The sequence below is a fragment of the Paroedura picta genome, chromosome 7 (assembly GCF_049243985.1).
Source record: "Paroedura picta isolate Pp20150507F chromosome 7, Ppicta_v3.0, whole genome shotgun sequence".
Classification (NCBI taxonomy): Eukaryota; Metazoa; Chordata; class Lepidosauria; order Squamata; family Gekkonidae; genus Paroedura; species Paroedura picta.
Window position 1 is genome coordinate 44,559,854 of NC_135375.1, and position 12,717 is coordinate 44,572,570.

Below are 12,717 nucleotides of genomic sequence, written 5' to 3' on the forward strand. Positions count from 1 at the left end.
GCAGGTCCCACCCTGCAGTTCCACTAATCCGCATACACAACAGCTCATGTTACCCATATCAGTAATACCCAATCTTTTTGAGGCTGCAGGCACCTTTGGGTTTCAGACACAGGGCAGTGGGCACAATCACAAAATGGCTGCTACAGAAGGGATACACAACAACGAAATGATGGGGAGTGAAGTTATATCGAATTCCAAAAGTAACTCTTCAACATTTCAAGCACAAGCTCTGTTTAACAGGATGCTTTTTTAAAATTTGAACAGCCAGTTAGAAGCCCTGCTAGGCAAAAAGCCCTACAAAGCACTTTCTGAGAATACTTGGCAGGCACCAAGGTGCCCACAGACACTATGTTAGGGGTCAGCATACAGAAGACTTTGATGGCTTCAACAACTGGTTTCTTGCTTCCAAATGGAAGAGGACACTAGTATATACATACATGCCAAGACTGCAATCAGACCCTCCCATACATATATTAAGGAGACAACAGAAACTAATTCTTGTAGGCCCCTTTAAAGGCATACACACAACGTAGCTCTGCAGCCCCATCTCTGAGAGCATTTGCCAAATATCCCTCTCTCTCCAGAGCTACACTTTCAAACAGCTACTGATTTGCTTTGAAGCAAATGTTTGCAGCACCTGTCAATACATTCAATATAAATGGGTTTTAAGGCTGGAAGAATTGATGTCTTTGGTCTCACCCATCGTTTTCTCCCTTTTTTCAGTCACCTTCAAGGTGATCTTGTGCTTTCCTTGTAGTGAATAACCACCTGATTCCTGCCTCTTTCAGCCTTACTGATTTTTAAAGCTTTAGTTGTTAAAGAATGTTCTGTAAACAGACTGTGATTTATTAAAGCAACAGCAACTAGCCTGAATGTTACACCATAGAGATTTTGATATAATTTTGGTAAGGAACTGGGACTGTTTTCATAGAATCATAGAGTTGGAAGGGGCCATACAGGCCATCTAGTCCAACCCCCTGCTCAACGCTGGATCAGCCCTAAGCTTCCTAAAGCATCCAAGAAAAGTGTGTATCCAACCTTTGCTTGAAGACTGCCATTTTCCATGCCTCTCTGTAGGGCTGCCAACTCTGGATTAGGAAACACATGGAGATTTGGGGGGTGAATCATGGAGAGTACTGAGTTTGGGGAGGGGAGGGACCTCAGCAGGGTATAATTCCATAGAATCCACCCACCTAGCAGCCATTTTCTCCAGAGGAACTATTCTTGCTCATCTAGATACCAGCTGGAATTTGGGGAGATCTCCAGCCACCACCTGGAGGTTGGTAACCCTATATAACTTTAACTAAGAAAAATAAAGCTATGGTGTTACTCTCAGGCCTTTGATAGCATTCCTTTCTAATCAAATAGGAAATGAAATAGTACTAATGAGAGAGAGATGGATGCTAATGATGTATATATGGACATTCTGAGGCAAGAAGCTTGGAACAAGAGACTGCGAACATAGACTCTTTATTGGGATTCACTCAACCCCCTTTTCTGATCATCTAGTAGGCTATACTATGGATCTAACAGAGGCAAGGACCAATCACATGTCAGAAGCCTCAAACATATATATAAGTTCTCCTGTTTGCTTGTTGTTCGTTTAGTGCTTAGTAAATGGTTGTTTGGAGTCGAAGTGTCTTTTCCTGAACCCATGGATTTAATATATGGTTTATCATTAGAGGAATAAGTGTTGCAATTTTGCTGGGTCATAGTGATCTCTCTTATTCTTTCTCAAGTGCAGCTTGGTAACTGGACTTCCACATTTGTCAATAATTTGAAATGTAATCAGCTGAAACTATCAAGTTAAAATGTTGAGGTTGTTAATCACTGTTCTCTCCACTGTTACTGTCATTATTGTTATTCACCTGACATGATTATTGAGTTATACTGTACTGTTCCTCTTCCCCTATGTTTCATGTAAACTACCCTGAACCTCAGGGGAGGGCAATATATAAATGGAATAAATAAATTAAAATATGGTTGTTCACATGAATACAAACTAGGAATCTAACCTGTTTTAAATCCTGATTTGGAATTTGTTTTGTATGCAAGGGGGATGGAACCAGGTAATTTAATTTTACATGAAACAGGACATTATGGTTTGCTGGGAATGAGGAAGGCTGCCATTTCTGCACTACCACCAAGAAATCCATTTGATCTAGAGCAAGGCTCTTGACAAGGACACAACTAGAACCCCTCGGTTACTGCCAAGGCCTGTTCCCAGTCCCAACACAGAGCTCATAGCATTCTTGGGCCAACGGAACCAGAATAAAAGCAGAGACATAGGATAAATAAGTAAGCACCATTGAGAGTCAGTTTGGTATATTGGTTAAGACCAGCAAACTCTAATCTGGAGAACTGGATTTCACTCCCACTCTTCTACATGAAGCCTCCTAGGTGACCTGGGACTAGTCACAGTTCTTTCTCTCATAAGGTCCCTGTTACTGGGAGATGAAAGAAAGCTGCTTTGAGACTCTGCGATAGAGAAAAGTGAGGTATAAAAACCAAACTTCTTTTTCATCAATAGGTGGCGGTTGGAGATCTCTGGGAGCCATTCCGCACGATTTAAATGTAGCCAAAGTCTTACCTTATGTAAATGCTACTAATTTAACCTTCCACATGACGTTGCAAACAAACCGCAAAACTCTCACCAAACTCCAGCAACAATCGGAATTTTATAGCGCTTAGGGGGAAATCCAGAAAAGTGGATATCCCGTGAAAAAAACACTACACTTCTGAGCAGAAGCCACAACACATCAGCAAAAGACATGTGCGTTCTCAAAATAGCGGTAGAAAGAATGTCCCTCCCTAGCTCTCGCCCCCGAGCTTCCGGAGACATGATCGCCATTTTTCCCCCTTAAACCGGCGAAAGCAACAAATAAGCAAGACTTCTCCAGCTGAACTCCCGCCACAGAAGTGCTTAACAGTAAACAAAGCTCCCTTCTGCAATTGTCTTTAAAGTTTCCGAGCACAATACAGCCCCCTGTTCGACACTGCCCGTAATTTCGGTCACGAATCGCACCCATGGGGGGGTGGGGGATTATTTTTTTACTTGAAGAGCATGTAAATGATTAAGCGCCAGCTCCTATGCCAGTGGAAAATGTCTTTCTGAGACAATGAATGAACAAATATTCGTTGCTGCTGGTGTTTTGGGGTTTTTAAAAGTTTTTAAAGGGAAAGGGGCTTTCTGGGAGCACGAACACAACATTCATTGGCTGTTCTGTTTGATTGATGGCTAGGGGCAGGAAGAAGCATGGAAAAATATCGCCTCCTTTGTTGCGATTCCAGCGAGACCAGAAACCTGTGGGGAATGAATAGACTGCTACTGGGACTTCAGTATTCCACTACAATTGAAGGTACGCAGAATGATGAAATTCCACTATTAAATGTAGTGTTTAGCAACATTGGTCATTGTGCAGAATGGCCCTGGGCATTGCAACATCTCCAGGCAACAGAAATCAGAATGGCCACTTTGGAAGGTGAATTCTATATACCTTTTGGGGCTTTCTATGAAGCAAGGCAACTTTGCACTTCATAAGATTAGTTGTTTTGCTTGTTCTTTCTTTTTCTTTTTTCTTTTGCAGAAGCTGAGCCAAGTGTGTTCAGCCCAGCCAGCCAAAGAGTGCAGCTACTATTCCCCAGATAACGATGTACAGCAGCATGTTGTTTCATGGCTCACTAGGCCTATATAGATTAAATGGTTAAAGTTGCCTCTCTCTGGGGGCATTTGTGTGAACTGGATAGGAAATTGAACAACTGCTGAATAAGTAAGAAAAATACACATCTTGCCTCCGTTGATCAGGGCAATATACAACCAGATTTCCTGTGATACAAGAAGAGGGAGGGGGGATAACACTTTCAGGAACTGAGAAGTAATGGTGTAAAGCCATGCCTGGATTTGTTTTGTGTCATCCATTCTGAATATGCTTCTCTGATGGCTGGAAGGCAAGAAGATCCCATTGTCCAAAAATAAAAGGGGGGAGAGAGAGAGACTTGCTTCACACAGGAATGTTGGTTCTGAACACAACAGTGGAAGCTCTGAACGCCTCTGAATACAGATCGGATTCAAAGGGCTGTGCCAGATTTCTTCCCCCTCGAGCTCAGCTTAAATGCATCTGTTCTTGGACTGTGGAGTATATGGCTTAGGTGGCTGGGAAAGAATGGCTGGTTTGTCACAGCTGCAACACAGTAGTTAGCTCTTTGTGTGGTCTTCTGAGGGGAGCTTTGCACTGGGCCTCCCCAGCTGTGCCATGGAGAGTGGGTGAAGGTGAAAACAGGGAATGCCGCCAGTACAGTGCTCTTTCAGGCTGAATAGCTTGGGGTGGGAAGGTAACAGTTGAGAGCAAAGGGGGGCAAAGGCCAGTTTGTTCTCACTAGCCTGAGAGAAGGGGGCACAGAGACTAAACAATTGTTCACTCTCCAGTTCCCTGGAAATCAGAGGCTACAGAGGGCTAATGCATTATTCATTCTAGCACTTTGGGCTATTCCGATAACAGTGTTTCCCCCTAAGAAGGGACACCAGTCTCAATATGAAACACGCTACATTTCTTTAATGGCCTCCACAGCATTTCTTAAAGAACTACAGAAATCACAGTACTTTGAGTGCTGCCGAAAAGAACAGCAGCCCATCCAAAGGCAATTAACTTTTACTTGAACCAATACAATACCTATATTCATAGGGCTCTTGTATAAGCCTGTTGTATACTTTAAAGAAAGAGAGGCTCTTTGTGTAATTGCAGGCATGCATTGGAGGATCATTCATAGCACCACACTGGTCCACATTTCATTGAAGACTAAAGTAATCTAACAGCTACCAGAAATGTTCTCTAAATACCCCCTTCCTTTTTTTTTAATCCTTAAAATTAATTAACACTAAAAATTGTCTGAAATCCCCCCTCCCCCCGTATATCTTGACACTGTAAGACACTGCTTGGTATGCTATAGCAGCAATGAGCATTAACAGAATCTCAAGGCTGTTTTATAAAGTCATATTTGGTTCATGTGAAAGTTTCTCACTTGAAACCTGAGTCTTGACCCCACAAGTAAATAAAAGCACCCCATGTGACTTACAATTCCAATCAAAATTAACCACTGAAGATCAAATATCCAAATAACAAATGGCCAATAGTTAGAATGCACTTTGTGGAAATTATCTTCCAGACAAGGATTTACAGCCTAGGCCTTCAGCCGTACTGCTGCTATACACCCTATTCACAGGGATCCATTTCAATAGCATTTGAAAGGGAACATATTCTCACATAATGGTGGGGCTTTCTTTAATTTAAGATTTAAAATATTTTTCTGGATGGGGGGATGGTGCAGCTTACTCTTGTCTTGGAAAATAATGAAGTAAAAAACTTAAAATGTTAAATGAACAGAAATAAATTGACATTTTAATTGCTAGACCTTTAATTCTAGATTCACAAGCAAGTTCAAAGAAATTTCCATATTATTTTTATTCGCATGTAGCTGTTTGCCTATTGTAGCAAAATTAAAGAGAAGTGCAGTATTACCTTAAGTACTAAGAAACTTTATTCCAGCATGGTTTTTCATGAGTCAGAGCTCCGTTCTGAAGAAGAGTAGAAATTACATAAATATGATTTCTTCTTCATAGTATCTGAAGAAGTGAGCTCTAACTTGTGAAAGCTTCTGCTGAAATAAATTTTATTTATTTGTTTGTTTGTTTGTTTGTTTATTTATTTATTTATTTATTTATTTATTTATTTATTTATTTATTTATTTATTTATTTATTTATTTATAGTTCGCCAAAGGGTCTCACGGCGGTTCACAATAAAATATAAAATCAAAGTAAAATCACATAAACCCCATAAGTACCCCATTATTAGAATAAAAAGATGGCATTCTATTCTATAACTCTCCCCACTTTCCCCGCTTGTTCAGAGAGAGGTCGGACGTTAATTCTGTAAGAGAGAGAGGAGAGAAAGACTGGCCGATGGATTAGGGATCTTGGGTGGAACCCGGGCTCTGCCCTGTCTCAACCATACGCCTGGTGGAAGAGCTCTGTCTTACAGCCCCTGCGGAAAGATGGTAGTTCTGACAGGGCCCTTAGCTCCTCCGGGAGCTCATTCCACCAGGTTGGGGCCAGGCCCGAAAAGGCCCTGGCCCTGGTATTATTATTATTATTATTATTATTATTATTATTATTATTATTTCTTAGTGTTCTTAGTATCTAAGGTGACACCACATTTCTGTTATAATAATATGCATTCTCCACCTTCTATTATTTTTAAAATTAAATAAGCACCAATTGACATTCCTAATCATAAATAACTATGGCTCCATAGCTGATACACAAATTCTTAAAATGGATACTTTGTAAGACAACCAGCTTGCAGAATGATATCAGCTTATTGTTTACTCCTAAAGTGTCCAAAGTTGCTAACAACAGAATAGTAAGAGAACAAAATAATTGCAATACAATTATCCAACCTGAAATGAAATCAATAGAACAATACAGCAGCAAGCAAATCAAGCCTAACAATCAATTTCAAACAGAGACAAATAAAACTGTCTTCACCAGGGGCATAAATGCAAAGAAGCAACGAAAGTGCTGGGGGAAGCACTCTGGAGAGAGCCCTCTATAGATGTAGTCCCACAGCTGGAAATGCCCTTTCTGCAATCCCCCCTCTCTTGTCTCCAGTGATGAAGAGACTGAGAGAACAATCTTAGATGTCCTAATAACATTAGGTATTTAATATATCCAAGTAGAAAGTGCTCTTACGTATATCCAGCCATGGTTTTAAAGGTTAAAATTAGCCATTTGAACGTGTACCCATTCACAGGCTAAGTGCAGTCTCTGAGAGGTCATCAGTGGGAGTCCAAATATATTCCATTAATTTAATTCTGACATTACAGAAGCACAGATGACACAGCCCTTCCTTTTAAAGACAGTCTGCAGCTGGAGTAGCGAATAAAGCTGTGCTACAGATGCCACTTGGGGCCTAAAGGTGTGTCTAAGAGCAAAGCTTCAAAGCTGTTCCTTCAACCCTTCTTATTTACCTGAGCCTACAGGGATGTACCTCTTCAAGGATCGCTGCCTTGTCATGGCGAAGGGGCTTGCGTAGCTCAGTGAAGCCATGAGCTACGCCGTGCAGGGCCATAGCTGAGAGCTCTGACAAAAGGTGATCCACTGGAGAAGGAAATGGCAAACCACTCCAGTATCTTTGCCATGAAAACTCTATGGACAGTTCCAAAAGGCAAAATGATATGACGCCGGAAGATGAGCCCCTCAAGTCGGAAGGTGTCCAATATGCTACTGGGGATGAGCAGATGGCTAGTACGAGTAGCACCAGAATGAATGAAGTGACTGGGCCAAAGCCGAAAGGACACTCAGTTGTGGAGGGAACTGGTGGCAAAAAGACAGTCTGATGCTGTAAAGACTTTTTTTCCATAGGAACCTGGAACGTCAGATCCATGAATCAAGGCAAGCTGGACGTGGTCAAACAAGAGATGACAAGACTGAACATCGACATTTTAGGAATCAGTGAACTCAAATGGACAGGAATGGGTGGATTTAATTCAGATGACCATCAGATATACTACTGTGGACAAGAATCTCGCAGAAGAAATGGAGTAGCCTTCATAATCAATAAGAGAGTGGGAAAAGCAGTCTTGGGATACAATCCCCAAAATGACAGAATGATCTCAGTTTGAATCCAAGGCAAACCATTCAACATCACAGTGATCCAGGTCTATGCCCCAACCACTGCTGCTGAAGAGGATGAAGTTGACCAGTTCTATGAAGCCCTACAACACCTTCTAGAAGCAACACCAAAAAATGATGTGCTTATCATCGTAGGGGACTGGAATGCTAAAGTAGGAAGCCAAAAGATAACCGGGATAACAGGCAAGTTTGGCCTTGGAGTACAAAATGAAGCAGGGCACAGGCTGGTAGAATTTTGTCAAGAGAATACAATGGTCATAGCAAACACTCTTTTCCAACAATGTGCTATTAGGGTCAGGATAAAAATCAGGAATGGGTAGAACTTGTTTCAAAATTAATTCAGCTAAATTTTCTGGGCAGCTGCTGGGCAATTATCAATTAATTGCTAAATGAAAACCTTGAGCCTAAGAGCAGTTTTTGTACTTATACCATATAATTCTGAAATTCACAAACTTTTTCGGAAGATGCAGGATGCTTCAGGGGCAAGGGGGGACATCTATGCCTTTAGCTCCTTCCATTCATATGGCTGGATTAAGAAAAGGGGGGAAGGGGTCTCGTTTGACACCCCCCCCCCAAGGCTATGCTGGAGATCATGGGATTTCTATGGATAAAAGCCATGACTGTAGGGCAGGGGAATAAATGGGGGCAAAATTGAACAAAAATTGTCAGGATCTAAGTCATGATTTGAAGGTTCCAACTTAAGAGTTAAAACTTACTTATCTGCTATATACGTATGTGTAGACCTGTTAACCTTCCCATTAGAGGCAAAAATCTTCATGATAAAATAAAACAACACTCCATGCTGCTAGCAGTTTAACTATAGAATTCTAGAGCTATTCTTGTTTTAGGCTATAGAAGGCATTGCTAGTCAGGGCACCAGGTTCCCACTTCTGTGTTTTGTCTACAGCTGCCAGAACATCACATTAAAGCTAAAAAAGAAAATCTCCCTAAAATGTTTATTTCAGTTTGGGTTTTGGGTGGCCAACTGTTTTATTTATTCTTTATTTTACCTTTGCCACATTTTCCTGTCTGTGAGGATAGACTTTAAATGTAGACACATGGGTGCAAGTCTAGCCCAATAAAAACACAAAAGAGAATTCTCCTGCTTGGCCTATATGATAAACACTTTCTTTTTCCTCAGAGCACCTGGCTTAGTAAGAGGCTGATACCCAAAGCACAGTTAGCTGGATTTGTTTCTGCTGGAACAAATCCAAGTGTTTATAGAGGTAGGCTGCTGTTTTGTTTTTAATTGTCGATAAAAATAACACATGCTTTCAGGCCAAGCTGTTTTCTCTGGAGGGCTTTCTCCCTCCTCTCTGAAACCCTTGCACCTGTTTTTATAGTATAGCACCATCAAGATCTTGTTAAATTTCATTTTTTCACATTATTTACTAATTTGACTGTATCTCAGCATGTAAATGATGATTTTTCCCATTGGGAAAATATCAGCATTTTGGATAATGGATCACGAAAGTAGTATTCTAAAACCTGAGACTTTCCTTGATTAGGGAGTAAGTAAAGCTGTGTCATAATATATGTTTAATGGAATTCAGAGACTTGAAACAGAATTGGCATCTGGTTTGGGGAGCAACAACAAGATGCTATCATGTCAACCTCATGAGCAATTATGACCCCACAAAAACAAACAAATTTACATGCAGCTATTGTTGCTAAAGGATCAAATGTGACTCACATGACAGACGCTACATTGGGAATTGTCCTCCCAAAGGGTTAGCCATCATCACCATTAACCCATTGGAAATGATAGGGAGTAACAATGAGACATCATGGCAGCTTGCCTACATAGTGGACTATGGGAAAGACAATGGTCTTTGTTGAGGCTCTAGCTGCCTCCTGGAGGATGGCAGCCACCATTTCTCCTAGGATAGGCCAGTATCATTATTGCTGCTTTCAAGAAAGAGAGGAGTTGGCCAGGGCCAACAAGCAGAAATGGCAGCTCATACCTGCCAAAGTCATCTGGTTGTTCAGGGGATCACATGGCTGTAAGTAGCAGTTGATGTTTCACTTTAGTTGAAGAGGAAGATGTGTCAGGAACTGATACTTGGTCATGCATACACCAGAAGAGGAGGAATCAAGAGAGCCTGGAATGGAAGAAGGAGCAATCCCTTCATATTGGTCAAAGTAGTTATCATCCAGGGGATATGAGCAGTTAACTACTGTGGGTCAGGGGCTGATAGAAGGCCATCATTGGGCCTAGAGCACCAGGCAGATAAATACAGTCATCTGATAGTTCAGGTCTCAATCTGTCTGCAGATTGTGATCTGCACAGCTGAATGTTCAACAAACCATTGATTTGCATCCAGACAATTCATGTGTGCTTCCAACTGTGCAAAAGAAAAATGCTAATTGTGCATTTGTGCTCACATATGCTTCCACACATTCTTTAAGTATATAAATCATTTGCATTTACAGTGAGTAACTTAAAGATATGATGAATCTCCACCCCTTATTGCTACTTCCCTGTCCTTGTGTCAGTTAACAGGAAAGTTAAAGCAAACTTTGCAGATATGGAAAACTTTGGGCTCTCATCTTGTACTAATGCTTTGCTATGTCAGTCTTCTCCCCAAGAATACGGCTTTCTAAAGAAACAAAAATCAACTAACAAAAGTGGTTGTCTCTCTATTAGAGATGAATTTCCTACTGGCTGGAATCTTTGTTCTTGTTTTATATTTCCCAGCATAGCTTCAAAAGCTTTGGTCAATTTATTTCAGATTCCAAGGCTTGGTGCTGCAGTCCTTCAAATTAATATATGAAGGTTGTTTATAATGCTGCAGAGTGTTGAGGTGTTAGAATAGACTGCACCAAGGTGAAAGATTACTTTCTTTCCAAATTCTGCTGCACTGGGGGCATTTCCACATCCTTTAAATGTAGTGAAACGCTTACCTTACATAATCCTTATATTCCGCCCCCTCCATATGATGCCACCAACATCCAGCGTTCGCTGGCAGGGGCTTCTGGGAATTGTAGTCCATGGACATCTGGAGGGATGCAGTTTGACTACCCCTGTACTAGAGCAATGAATAGGTGGACAAGTGTGCAGGTGATGCCAGAAATAATTTGTTCCCAAGTTGCAATATAAAGCATTCCTCTCTAAAGTCCCCCCTCCCAAAATCAGGAATGAGATTAATTTTTAAAAGGGGAAAGGGACTCTAGTAGCAATGGGGAAAGGGACTATTTTTGCATGCACATGTGCCTTTGCTGAAGAATTGGGTGCGGAGGGGAGGATGGAGAAGACGGCATCTCACTGCCCTTGCAATGAATGACTTTCTCAGGCAATTTGAGTTGTGGTGAAGCAGATGGCAAGTGGGTGGACATGGTGGAGCCAGGCCGAGGTGATAGAGGCGATCTGCTCCCTTTGAAGCCGCCCAACAAATGGGATCTCGGCTGCCTGCGAAACTCCCACTCCTCTCCGGTGCTTCCTTGGAGGGAAGGTGAGAGTGCAATTCAGGCAACAATGCAAGGCTTGCTGCAGGGGAAGGAGCACTGACTGGGGCAGACCATGACACCACCGGGTCTCTTGGGACCGCAAAGAAAGGTGTTGAGGGGAGCCCCTTTCATCACTCAACCCCACAAGCTGCTTCGACCATCGCCAGCTTTATCCCTCCCCTATCACCCCAGACTCGGCTAGCCATGCACGTGCTCTTCTGCCTCTCAGAGCCACCGTCATCCAGCACCACCATCAGGGATGGACATCAAGAAGTATGCTTTTTTTTTTTAAACTGAGAAGTATGCAATTGTGGACCCTTTAAAACATGGAGAAAGGCAATTGGCTGCCTGGATAGATTGACAGGTGGAAGAGAGTTGCATGGCAAGCTCGTTGCTCCTGCTATTTCCAGCAGCCGATGTGGAGGGTGAGAAGCGCAAAAAGGCAGCAGACTAGAGCAAGACAGAAAAAAGCTGAGGCATGGTCAGGAGGTGTGATAATATTTAGCACTATGTCTTTCAGCTGCCGTAATGCTATTTTTACCGATGTGCAGAAATGCCCTGGTTATTCCCAATAAGTGACGAGGTTACATATAGGGATGGGCATAAACTGGGAAAATATGTTCTGATTTGTGGTTCTTTGCTGAACTACGAACCAAACCTGAAGGCTTGTACATGAACTGTACCAGTTTGTGGCCTTGCAAACTCTGCTGAAAGGGACCACAGTCCCTTTAAATGGGGTTTGCAGGGAGGGGGAAGCAGAAAGCCACTTAGCTAATTCAGGCTGTCTCGTGCAGTCCCTGTAAAGTTTAAAGGGACTTCAAAACAGTGCAAAAACAGCTGCACAGCAGGGAGGTGCTCCTGGTCATGCAGTTCTTTTGGACTGTCTCCTGCTGATTTCTTCAGACTGGACTGTTTATAAATCATAAGGGAAGCCAAGCTGTTTTTATTCTGGTCTGATGGCAATCAGAAGGTTGAAATAGAATCTTTATTCTACAGAATCAATCCACTGCCTTTGTTGGTTATTGTCTTGTACTTTATCCCCAGCTAGTGCATACTACTAAGAGCTAGCTGTGTTATGTTGTATGTCCAGTGTTAACTCTGGACAAATACAGTTGTTTACTCTGGCCTTCAAGCATTTGATGTAGCCAGACAAAACTCTAACAATGTCTTAATAAAACAGAATCCGTAAGTGAAAAGGTCATCGAACAGATATAACAATATTTCCTAATGTCCCTTGAGTGATCAAATGAGGAACATCAATGCAACTGCACCATGTCTGCTTTCCTGCCCTCCTTTTGATCTAATGAGGGATTTTTTTCCCTATCCCATCTGGATGCTCAGCTAAAATCAATGGAACTAATGATGGGCAGAAGGCTTGCGGGTTCCAAATAAGTAATTAGGAGGAATTTTTTTTGTCATTGTCATGAGATGAGAAGGGAGCTTAAAGCAACCAATGACCACACAAATTTAGACAGTAAACATGTGAGCAATGATCCACCACAGTGATAGATCAGAACCCCCTTCACATGCCCTATGTAGAGAACAGAAGGGCATAGTTAGTATTTATTGGCATATACAATGC